This window comes from Nelumbo lutea, chromosome 4 (genome assembly GCF_056320005.1).
Source record: "Nelumbo lutea isolate HS-2025 chromosome 4, American lotus-T2T, whole genome shotgun sequence".
NCBI classification, from domain to species: Eukaryota; Viridiplantae; Streptophyta; class Magnoliopsida; order Proteales; family Nelumbonaceae; genus Nelumbo; species Nelumbo lutea.
The window spans coordinates 4,303,673-4,317,384 of NC_142687.1; the positions used below are offsets into that span (position 1 = coordinate 4,303,673).

The 13,712-nt window shown below is 34.6% G+C and overlaps 1 pseudogene; it reads left to right on the forward strand.

The window, feature by feature from the left end:
* The first annotated feature begins 11,949 nt into the window (after window positions 1-11,949).
* On the forward strand, window positions 11,950-13,040 carry LOC148853470 (uncharacterized; annotated as a pseudogene).
* The last annotated feature ends 672 nt before the right edge of the window (window positions 13,041-13,712 follow it).

Below are 13,712 nucleotides of genomic sequence, written 5' to 3' on the forward strand. Positions count from 1 at the left end.
CTCTTAAATTATTTCTAATTTACTAGAGAGTTTCTCTCATAAATTATCTTTAATTCCTACTCATCATCTCTCCCACTTTTTATCTATATTTATCTATGTCTAATTTATTAGAAAGTTTCTCTCCTAAATTATCCATCAATTTGATGAACAACATTTAGCTAAAATTAATTATAAAGCAATTAGGTCCCAAGTGATTTTCTATTTCCTAACAGCAGTATCTATACTATATTCCAGCTCTCTCGTTCACTCTCTCTATTTCCTCCCCTTCCCTCTCAATAGGCCACGTGGCAAGAGAGTCTCTATGCCAACTAACGTGACCTAAAGACATTGTGATTTTCTGTTCCTATTGAGAGAAAATCATGCATAATTTAATATAGAGAGAGCTAGGCATAGAATCAAAAATATCTCATCTTGCTCCTCTCTCCTAAAATCTCTAATAATTTCTAGATTATTGCTATTAATTAACCGTCTTTCCCCAAGCTCTCCTCTTTCACCCCCACCCCTCTCTCTCCCCCACACATTCCCAACAACCTAGCATATGTTTGGCATCGTTGTCGTTGCTCTAAAAAACAATGCCACATTAGCACCACATTGGAAAAAACGGTGCCCCAAGAAATGGGCATTTGTTTGAAACCGCTTTTTCCATAAAAAATGGTGCTCTAAGCCATACCTCGGAAATTGGGAAGGCATGGCTTGGAGTTTCCTGGAGTTGTAGCTCGTTACTACCGACTAGGCAGTGATGTGGCACTAACTAATGGGTACCAATGCTGAAAACATTTCCTGGAGCATTGGTACCAAAGAAAAAAACTGTTGTTGCTCTAAGAAACGTCTTACCTGACAGCAATGATTCCAAACAAAAAAAAAACACAGTTTTCTCAGAAAATGGTGCTTCCAATGCACACATCAGCAACACCGTTTTCTTAGCCAAACATATACCTAAATAATCTCTTATTTAACAACTAATGAACCAATAGATAAAGAAAGAAGGATGTGCTTTTCCAATGTCTAGCCAATTGGCACCACTATCCCCCACTTTTTCCTAAGTTATCCTTAATTATTATTTACCTTCTAAATTATCTCTAATTTAGTAAATTTCAAATTAAATGATATTATAGTTGCCCCTTACTTAGTATGGGGTACACCATTTATAGATAAAACATGGCAAGTCTCTTAAATAAAATAAAAATCTTAACCTAAATGTCTAATATAAATAATTTAAAATTTTGAAATAATTCATATCAATGGTCCACTACTTAGTATGGGGGTCATTTCTAGTAGATAAAGAAAGAAGGATGTGCTTTTCTAATGACTAGCCAAGTGGCACCACTATCCCCCCTTTTCCCTAAGTTATCTTTAATTCTTATTTATCTTCTAAATTTTCTCTAATTTAGTAAAGATTTTCTCTCCTAAATTATCTCAAATTGCTATTTATCCTCTCTCCCACTTTTTATCTATATTTATCTAAAGAAAGGCAATAGATTCTTTATGTGGTCTTCCTTACCTGAGTTTATTGCTGATCCTTTTGTAAAAGACTTTCCAACGTTATAAAAGCTTTGTTTTCATAAAAAATATATCTATCTAAAGAAAGTTTGAATTAAAAATTTAATAATTATTTAAATATTATAGAAAATATATAATTATTTTAAATTTTTTATGAAAACACAAAAAATAATTATAATAGATTTAACAATATTCGTATTATTAATAATTCTATGTTTTTCAAAATTCACCACGAAATTATGTACTAATAATTTAATGGATTAAATCTTATTCAAATAATAAAATTAATGTTAAAAATAAAATATTATTTAAATATTTCAATACATATATATCTTAAAAACAAAATATTAAAAATATCAAAATAATTATATAACAAAATATTTAATATTATTTAATAACTTAAAAAAATAAAATCCAAATAAAAAAATAAATATTTTACATATTATTTAAATATTTAAATAACTAAATATTTTAAATAATAAAATATTTAACACAACTAAATTTTAAATAGTTAAAATAACCAAATTATGTACTAAATTAAAAATTTTCCTAAAAGCAAAATAGTAATAATAATAATAGTAATAATAATAATAATAATAATAATAATAATAATAATAATAATAATAATAATAATAATAGTATAAATTATAGTTTTATAAAATATTAAATTCAATATGTAATTAATATTTTAAAAATACATTATCGGTATTATTTAAATAACTAAATAATATTGTAAACAACTAATTTCATGCACACCAATTAACAATTGTAGAAAATAACTTTCACAAATGAATATTTATTAATAATAATTTTATAATCTTAAACTACATTTATTATAAATTTATGTATACTGAAATTAACAGTTATTTTATTTTTAGTAATTTTTTTTTGTATTTTTGTGATAAATATATTTTCAATAGTTATGTATAAATTTATTTTTTTTTGTTATTTAACATAACATTTTCAATAATTATTGTAAATTAAACTACTCTTGTTTAACACTTTAAATTTAATTTATTGTATTTATTGATTAATACTTATTAGAGATTAAACTATTTTTTGAGATTACATTATTTATTGACCAATTTAAAATATTTTCAGTATTTATTGTATTTTTAATACATTTTCAGTATTTATTGTTAACCGAATGGTAAGAAATATTGTAATTATTGTATTTTCATTATAAATTTATTTTTAATAATTGTGTATTTTTGCTATAAATTTTCAATAATAATTGGAGATTAAACTATTATTATTTATTAAAAATTAGACTACTAATTTAGCTGAGAATTAGAAGTATTCACGGGTTGGTTCGGTATGGTTGCAAGCTTTTTTGGCCATCCAAATCAACCTAGGCATGTTGGGGAGCTAGTCACCCAAATCCAAGTGATCATTAGTGAAAACTGACCTATTTAGATTGAAACTTAAAATTAAATTTAAATTTTAAAAATTTACATTGGTATTATTAAAAATTAAATTTACAATGTACAATATTTTGGCTAGACTAAGAAATATGGAAAATTTTTTACTTTCCCAAATTGATTCGGTTTACAAATGGACAAACCAAAATTGACTCAACCTAATTGGGTTGGGAAATTGTTAAACCAAAGATGATTGGAAATACTAGAAAACCAACAAAATCGGGTTGAGTTGGGTCAAGTTAGTCAGTTTCATTTGTTTGATGAACAATCTTTGCTAAAATTAATTATTGTTATTTTTGTATTGTAAAAATATTATTATAAGTAGCATATAAAATATAAATAGTTATTAATTATTTAAAAATTAAAATATAACAATTGTATACTCTTATGTGTTTTTATTGCTTAGCTTTCGCTTAACAAAGTCCGTGCATTGCATGAGTCCCCGCTAGTTACATAATATGGATAGCAATATCATTTGCAATATTAATAGAAGGCTGATGGATCCTATGAGTAACACAACTAAAAAACTGATCAAAAGAAGTTACATTTGCATTGATCATTTGGTATTAGACCAAGGTAATGGGTGTTATAGGTATCATTTTCAAAGGTTAAGGAATTTAATTAACGGCTGTGGTGTTTGGGCTATGGATGTAATACCCAAAAAAAAAACCCATAAGGTTAATAATAGGTGTTGTAGGAGGCGGCTGTTTGAAATTTCTTTTTAAAGGGGGACTTCTTAGCAAAAAGAAAAAAAAAATGTGTTCAGAAAAGAAAACCTAATTTCTTTAGTTAATGCAAGAACTCTTTCTTTTTCTTATTTTTTATTTCTTTTCAGACTTAAGAGAAGGTAAAGACAATCCATCATTGGAGAATTAATTTGTGGATTTATCTCAGTGATTTTTGGCACAAAACTGCTCTTTAGGTAAGTCTTTTTCTTTATTTGATTTTTGTTTTACGTTCTCTTGTGTATTAAGCGTAAAATTAGGATTTTTGCTAGACGTCCATTTTTGGCCAATCTCCAACAAGGAAAGTAGTTTTGTTAGAGACCTCTTGACCTTAGGAACCCAACGAATTCAACCTTGTGTCTTTTGGATTTTTTGAAGGAAAGCTAGGTTGAATTTTGGATTGAAATACATAGGATGTGAGCCGACTTTAGGCCCCTAAAAATCAACATTCTAGCAACGTTTTTGACTATATTTTGGTTCTAAAGTTACAAAGTTTTAAGGTTGATATCCTAAATATGCCCAAATCTAAGAATTCGAAAAAAAATTAGTGGCCAGCCAATTTTAGGCCACCGGATTTATCAACATAAGTTTTGAAATTGGTGGTGACCGTTATACGTTGATTTATAGGCTTTTAGATATATCGTGACTCACTTGTGCTGGTACTTTGGGCTCAATGTGTTGTGTAAGTGACTTTTCTTCTTCCAGTTATTTTCTATTTTTTTTTCTTTTTCTTTGTCACTTTAATTAAACTAACAAATGATTTATGGTTATATACATTTGTATTTGTTTATGTTATATTAATTTTATGAATTTAGAATATAAAGAGAATTTTTTTGTTGACTATTGTGATACACCATATTTGATACCTTGTTATTCCTTAAAAGAATCAATGAATTTGTTATTTTTTATTTAGCCATATTATTATTCTTATGTTAAATTTTTGTGAGACTCGTGTGTGGATTGATGTATATGTTATATTCAATAATACATAACTATGCTTTGGACCCTGCCATTGGGGATGAATGTGATGGCATTTTGGACTAGTCCATTTTGAATTTGAGCCCTCACCATAGGGCATATATATGGTCCCCTATCATTGGGTGAAAGTGATCGTAATCTACTCTTGTAAAATTGTTCTATGACTCCAAATTTGAATTAGGATGTATCAACATCAGTCCATAACATGTGTTCCATCTGACTTGTTCTTATGATTCTGTAAACTCTTAAAAAGTTTGATATTTTTTTAATATGTGAATTTCTCTTATCCAAAACAGATTAAGTGATTTGAAACTTATCTTGTGAATAATATGGAGATTTTATGAATTATTTATTATTATTAGTATTATTATATTTTTCTGCATACTTGGTCCATCCTAGATAACTTGACACTCGCAATTAGGAATGTAGAAATCCTTTGTACCAACACCAGCTAAGTAATAGGTGATATCATATCATGTTATCCATCCAAAGTTTTGTTGGTAACAAAGTGGGCAGAACATGAATGAATGGTGACTGGCTACCTATTTCGGCTATATATGGTCCCACATGGAATTAATTGTTAATACTTTTGACTAATGGTTTTTATTTGTAATGTGTATAACTTTGCATTTGTCCCAAACACATATCTGCAGACTGCAGCTACAAAGTCTTGTGTCGCTATACACCCAACGACTCCCCTATATATACATAGACTATAAAATAGTGCTGATAATTATGAAAGTGGACTACTGGGTTCAAGATTTCTTGGTTTGGTGGTTGAATCTTTATATGCAGTTTAATAAATTTAGCTTTTGTTTCTCTTCTCTCTTGAATGCTAGACTATCATAACATCTAACACTAATATGAGATACCTTCATTCACTGCCATGTGCTATGAATATAAAATCCTGAAACCCCCATGGAATACATCGTGTGCTTATGGATATCAAATTTGTTGAAAAGTTGGGGTCACCCAGATGGATCAGATCTCTACGGGTTACCGGAAAACTGGTAATTGAAATCGAATCGAAGCCAATCAGTTTGGTTCATTAATTTTTCGGTTTTTTATTATTTATATTATGTATTATAGAAAAATATATAAATATATATTAAAATTTAGAAATATATAAAATATTACATTTTAAATAATAAGTAATATATTATATATTGTAAATATATATATAATACATATTTGTTAATTTATAATGTATAGAAATATAAAATATATATAAATATATGTATACTAGTCGGTTTGGTTAACCGTCGGTTTTCTATTTTGGTTAACCGAATCCAAACTGATACCTTCGATTTTTTAAATACCAAACTAAAATCAAACCGACCAATTTGGTTAATGAATTTTTGGTTCAGTTTTGGTCGGTTTTTCAGTTCAGTTCAGATTTTTTATTTTTCATTTAGTGTATAGTGCCAATGTTTTTAAAATTAAATCGGACAGCGAAACGGTCAGGGGTCCGATTCCTGGGTCAAACGGTCTAACCCATTCTGACAAAAAAATAAAAAATAAGTAAAAAATAAAAACAACCAAACCATTGGACGGTTCAACCACGCAGATCAGCGAATTACCGACCAAATCAACAGTTTTTGACAAAATAAGGATTCTGGGATAAAACAAAATCAGTTACCCAACCAGTCCCTTACTTTTTAGTTCCGGTTTTAAAAAGCATGTATAGCACGGTGTTTTTGAATTACCCTCAAAGGTGGACCGACTTTTTTTCAAAGGCACACCATCACAATGTTTGAAACCCCTCAATTATGTACCTATACAGACATACTATCTCTAGCAATCTTGTGGGCTTCAGGAGTAGCCCAAGTTCTGGCTATCTTATCCAAACCATTACCAATTGTACTAGTTTCAATTTCTTTTAAGGGAGGGTTTTACCCATACTATTCTTTGGTCCTTGCAATACATCCAATGGCACTACATAATTACCATTTTCTACCCAAAAAGCATCGAAATTCACTTTCATTACCCCATCATAAGGTGATTTCCCTTTTGGATACCCACTATTTTGAGAGCTCTAATTTACAATTCAGTATTTTTAGCTTTATTTACCAATAAAAAAAAAAAACTTACTATTCAGCATCCTCCCATCTTGAATGAATTTTGTCATCAAATTCCCGACATTTCCAATTATTGCTAGAGGAAGGGTGCATCTAGTGGATCCATCGGTCAATAAGATTCATGGGCCAGGTAGCCCGATGGCTCGGCCCAGTTCGGTTCACAGATCGGTCAGGCTTGGTCATGTAATTAGGTCCGTGGGTTTGACCTCGGGCCTAACACAGTAAGTTTGATTGTGTTTCGGGTTAAGCTTGGGATTTGTTAAAAAAGCCCAGTCCGAGCCCAGCTCGGCCCGGCTCGGCCCGGTTCTCTCTCTCTCTCCAACCGCTTTAGCAGTAGTAACAGTATGGGCTAAATTTCAGGCTCAAGCCCAAGGCTTCGGGCTTTTTATGAGAGCTGGGCTCGGGCCCAAGTTGTAGGCCCGATGGTTGGACCGGGCTCGGGCCTTAGAAAAATATGTTGATACAGAGTGAAAGCCCAACCCATGAACATGTCTACCCTCTAGTAGGCCTCTACTTAGATTTGGCCACGCCATCTCAAGATTACTATCAAAAGTAACGTGACTCCAGAGTCCAACTTCGGTTAAATCCGTAATTGAGTGAACTCCAAAACAAAATTCATTCTATCTAAAACTTTCAAGCAACGTTTTAAAAAATGACCCAAAAATGGAACCTTTTTGGCCATTGATTTCCGGTCGACAGTTGGACTATCCGGTTTGAATGGATGGTCTGTTCTAATAAATAAATTAAAAAAATAAAAATAAAAAATAAAAAAGGTCAAAAACCATTGAATGGGTCAACGGGTCGACGGTTCAATTGCTTGGGTCAACAGATTGTTGATTTTTTCAATGGTTTTGACCAAAGATCGGGTTTAGGGTAAAACAGAACCAGTTGCCTAGATGCTTCCCGAGCCAAATGTTCCAATCACCCGGGTCAACGACAGTTTGAAAACCTTGCTCTCAAGTCTCTCTACTTCCTTCTTGATCTTCTCTCTTTTTTATATTCTCTACTTCCTTCTCCATCTCCGATGGGACCCGACTTCCCCAACCCGATGGGATCAGGGACGGGGACAGGGTTGGGGATGGGGATTGAGGTCCCCACTCTTCCCCAATATGTATATCAAAATATATTTAAAAAATTATTTATAATTTAATTTTATTTATTTATTTTAATTATTTATTTTTCAAATAAATACTATTATTTAAAAAATCTAGGAATTCGGATCCTCACAGTGAATCCATCCCCATTAGGGATTAGGATTGGAGGACAAATTTTATTTTTATCCCGGCTGGGATCGAGGATGAGAACGAGTCAATTTCATAATTAGAGTCGGAGACGGGGAATATGATCCCCACCCCGTTGCCATTCCCTAATTTGGACATACATTATCAGTACATCCAAACAACCTAACCGGGTTCGCGTCTGCTGCCGGAGCCGATACGGATTATTTCAAATTCATATAACGGAGTGATCCCCATCTTTAGATTTGAAGTCCTTGAACCTTAAGGTTCATGTATTTAATGTTATTCCTTAATCTACAGACAACAGCACCCAACCCATCCATATATAGATGAGTTCGCATCTCCGCCCCACAAATGCCTCACACAATGTGGATACCACATGTCTAGTCATACACGATGGGGCGTTTCTGCGTGCGGGGCTAATGGGTCGGTCGTAAATTCATCCTGTTAGTCTCAAAGCGAGCTCAAACATCCTTTTTCTCCCATATAATGTTTTAAAAAATGATACAGAAATGGAATCGTTTTGACCATCGGTTTTTGGGTTGACGGTTTGACCATCTAGTACGAACGGATGGCCCATTTTAACAAATAAAATAAAAAATAAAAAATAATTAAACATAAAAAATCATCAAAATTTGTTGAACGGATCAACAGTTCGACCGCTTGGGTCAACAGGTTGTTGACTTTTTCAATGATTTTTGGCCAAATACCGAGTTTGGGATAAAATGGAACCCGTTACTTAGATGGTTCCCAGGCCAAATGGTCCGACCGCCCGAGTCAATAGCGGTTCGAAAACCTTGCTCCCATATCTCCTTCCCCTCAACCTCAAAATGTGTCTGACCCCCGTTACTCTCTTCCACTCAAGCTCAGATCCAACTCCATCTCTAACACCGGCGATCGCTCCAGCCAGTTCACTATCACCAAGTATGCTCCAACCCTCGTATTTTGTTTTGATATTTGATTTTTTCATTACAAATAAGAGAAACGCTCGTTTGATATTTTGTTTTTCATTTCAAACCAAAGAAACATTTTTTCCCCTCTTTCCAACTCCCTCTCCGGCACCAGCAATTGCATCGACCAGTTCATCGTCACCAGGTACTCTCCAAACCAGAGAAACAAGGTGTTCCCTTGATTTGAAATGAATAAACCAAATATCAAAACAAAATACGAGGGTCGGAGAGTACCTGGTGACAATGAACTAGCCAGAGCAAGTGTCGGTACCAAAGAGGGAGTTGGAAGAGGGGGAAATTTTTTCTCTGGTTTGAAATGAAAAACAAAATATCAAACAAGGGTTTCTCTGATTTGAAATGAAAAAACCAAATATCAAAACAAAATAGGAGGATTGGAGTGTACATGGTAATGATGAACTGCCCGGAGTGATCACCGTTGCCAGAAATGGAGTTGGATCCGAGCTCGGGCAAAGGGGAGTAGAATGGGGTCAGACATGATTTTAGACAAAGTTTTCGAACCGCCGTTGACCTAGACAATCAAACCGTTCAGCCTGGGAACCGTCTAAGCAATCGATTTTATTGATTTGGGTAGTCGAACCATCGACTCGTTCAATGATTTTAACCATTTTTATTTTTATTTTATTTTTCAAAATGACTCATCCAGAATGATTGTACCGTCAACCCTAAAAATAATGGCCAAAACAATTCCATTTAGAGGTCATTTTTTAAAACGTTGATTTGAGATTAAAGAGGCAGGAATATTAGAAAAATGAAGTTTGAACTCATTTTGGGCTAACGGGACGACGTCACGCAGGAACGCCCCACTGCGTGCGACTGAACATGTGGCAGTCACACGTTATGTGGGGCGTTTGTGCGGCGGAGATACGAACTTGTATATAGACTTCTTGTTTTCATTTTCAATCTCTTTTCTTTGTAATAAATGTATCACTCTCACCATCTGCTATATACATTTTGTTCACTCCTCTCTTGATGCTGATGGTCCCTAGTTTCTCAACCTCATGTAGGGTGCAATAAAGTCCAGTCGATCCGAATTTTTGTATGTAGCGTCTCGGTTTGATTAAAATAATGTTGAGCTTCAATTTGGACTCGAGTTTGATTTAAATTATATTTCTTCGTTTGAATTCGGTTTGATTAAATATTTAATGAATTCAGTTTTGAAAATTATTATATTTGTATTTTATAAATATATATGCTATATTCTTTTATTATATAGAAAATAAAAATATATTTTATAGTATATTATAAATAATTTTTTATACTTTATAATATATGATAAATAAACTCGACTCACAAGTTTCTGAGTCGAATTTTTTATTGGCTGAGGTCGAATTCGAATAATTAATCGAACTTACCTCAACATTTAAATTCAAATTGAACCTAATGGAACTAGAGCCCAAACTATTATATTAGAGCGAGCTCAAGTTCGATTACCAAATACCCATTCCATAATTTTTTTTTTTTTTTTGTTGATCATGCCCTTTAGTTAAATGGTGTCATTGAACATTTGGAAGTGCAGGATAAAACCTTCGTGACTATAGGCATCCCTTCGCTGAGATGCGCTGTGTGCTCTGTCTCCAAGGGTGAATTCAGTCATCAATTGTGTCAACACCATTCTTATATCACTTTTCAGCCATGCATTAGGGACATCTTCATATTTATATTTTTATATTTATAAGAAGATATTCTCAAAATAGGGATGGAAAATGATGATAGGTGATTTAGTCCGACCTAATATGTAAGGGAAATGTGGACGTGGCTTGCCAGCCAAATGACAATCGGCATATAATGCCATGTCAGCAGATTGGGGGGCATCGAGTGCTCGGCCACTTCGAACCCAAATCACCTCGATACCCACTTGTTCCAAGGAGCTTGACAGTCGTCTCCGAACTTCTTGGGGTCATGCAATGTAACTGTAGGCCTTATCCTTATCCCACCCGAATCAGAGGGAAACGATAAGCTTCATTAATTGGTGTGTTACCCCCATCCAAAGTGGAATGGATCGTTACGTCATTAGCCGAGGATTTCGAGAGCATTTCGCGAGACCTACGACAACCCAACTATATAAGGGCATCAACCCCCAAGACTCAGGTATGCACAATTACTTGCTCATTAGCATTCTAGCGTTCAACCTTTTAGCTCACAACTAAAATACAATACTAACTTAAGCATCAGAACGATCTCATCGAGTTAGCCACCTTGGGTTCTCTGATCCTTTGTCTTGTAGCTTAGTCCAACTCACTACATGATTAGTGTCTAGGTGATCTTCCTAGTAGGAGCTTTTAGATCGTGCACTATCAAAAAAGATTATGAAAATGGTGTTAGCACAATTTTGTGGGTACCAAATCCGATTCTCCATGCTATAGGTCTTTTGTAATGTGTAGTATATAATAAAAAAAATTATTTTTTTGTCTCTCGATTTTTTTTTTAGTTTTATCACTCAATCAACCCCACTTGAATTTGTTATTTGTTATTAATTTTTATAACAAGGGAAAATTACCTATTAGTACCCTGTTCTTTATGCCTAATGCCACTTTGGTCCCCGAACTTTAAAATGCGACAATTCAATACCCAAAGTTTCAAAATGTGACAATCCATTACCTACCAATAATCAACAGTTAACTTGTTGTTGGGATTACATTTTAATGAGCATTTTGGTGACCCCAACTTTATTGAATAGAAGATGAAAAGATTTGAGACTATTAATTTTTTGTCAATGTTTAAATAATTGATAAAGAAAATTAGATGACACTCGAAGGGAATTTATGTATTTTTAAAATGTCACTTTACAGTTGATTAACAACTAGTTAACAAATTGTCACATTTTGAAATTTTGATTATTTGAGTTTTGAATTTTCGCAATTTAAAATTGGGTACATTTGTTAAATTATCCTTATGTTTTAATTATTTGACTAAGTGTAGCCTTACTATTTCTTACAATTGAATAAATGCACCCTTAACCATTAAATATGGACGGAAAAGGTAAAATGCTTGTTATACCCCTATGCGAGATTACATTTTTATCCCTGTTTTTAACTTAATCCCTCTCGGCGTGTAGTAGCAACATTTCAGGGGAGCTACAAAGGTTGGCTTCTCTTTCATCGTCTGAAGATCAACACAAATGCGAATCCTCGGATTTGGAGCCTGAGCCATGGTTAGGATTTCTGCAGCGGGAGAATCTCTCATCGGAGGTTTTCGAGAACATTTCTTCAGAAAATCTTGAACCAGCGGTGAAGATCTGTGTGGACGGTCTTCAATCGCCATCAGTTGCCGTAAAACGCTCAGCCAGCGAACGCCTCTTGGCGAAGAATAGATCCGAAAACCATGCACTGATCGGTGAATTCGACGCCATCCCAGCATTGATACCTCTCTTTTGTTGTACCGATCCCAGGACACAAGAGCACGCAGTAATTGCTTTGTTAAACCTCTCTCTCCACGAAGGGAGAAAGTCCCCCATCATGAATGCCGGAGCCATAAAGCCTCTCGTTTACATTTTGAAAACCGGTACAGAGGTGTCGAAGCAGAACGCCGCATGTGCTCTACTCAACCTCTCGTTAATCGAAGACAACATGGTTTTAATCGGTGCTTGCGGAGCGATCCCGCCGTTGGTCTCTTTGCTCCTGAATGGATCAAATCGAGGGAAGAACGCGCTTACGACGCTTTACAAGCTCTATTCTATGAAACAGAACAAAGAGAGGGTTGTTAATGCAAGAGTCGTGAAACCGCTGGTGGACTTGATTTCAGAGCAGGGAAGCGGTTTGATGGAGAAGGCGGTGGTGGTTCTGAGCAGCTTAGCTGCAAGCCTGCAATTCTAGAGGGCAGAACTGCCATAGTCGAAGGAGGGATTGCAGTTTTGGTTGAAGCGATCGAAGACAGGTTGGTGAGAGAAGGTGAGATCCCGCCGCTTGTTGCGCTCTCTCAGACGGGCACGACCGTCGTTCGATAGAAGTCCGCGGTGGTTCCAGCGCCGTTCGTCGTCGACTTCTGGCGAACCTCCGCCGTTCGGTATTTGCAGCGACCGCCGTCGGTGACGATAACGATGGCAGCCTATCTGACAGGGAGTTAAGTTAGAAATAGGGATAAAAATGTAATTTCGCATAAGGGTATAATGGTCATTTTACATTTTTGTTCATATTTAACGTTTAAGGTACATTTAGTCAATTGTCACACAAACAGTAAAAATACACTTAGTAAGAATAAAATTAATCAATTAACTAAACTTTAGAAATTTTACCCTTTAATATGAGAAACTGACACTAAACCCAAACTACGTGTACTAATCGGAAAATTTCCCTTATAGTTATCGAATCTGCTCCTCACACCTCGCGCCTCACAAGCCCATCCTATCATATGCATTGCAAACATCTCCCGTATTTATTAATTATTATTAACCGGAGATATTTCCAACGCACGGTGGATATGCATGTGAGGCGCCGAGGAGCAGATCCGGTCTCAACCATGTGAGGCCCTCATGTCTGGTTGCCCCCCACTTTCTATATCATCACCTCCACGTTCCACCAACCTGAGGTTTTTTCGTGTTGTCGACTTCTCTGTTTCATTGGTCGTCTTCGGTGGACGCCGCTTTTGGTTGTATTGGAAGTTTGGAACAGTGGACACTACCGATTCCCTGGAGCTCCTCCAAACGGCTACCCTAAGTCTCTAACCTATGTTCACGGCCCAAGAATACCAAAATGCAAAATCTTGCAAATTGCAATAGCCTCTCGGCGTAGGGCGAACGCTACAAGACAAAAACAAAAGAGAAGGACACAATTCTCCATAACTCTCCCTTTCTCTTTTCTCTGCT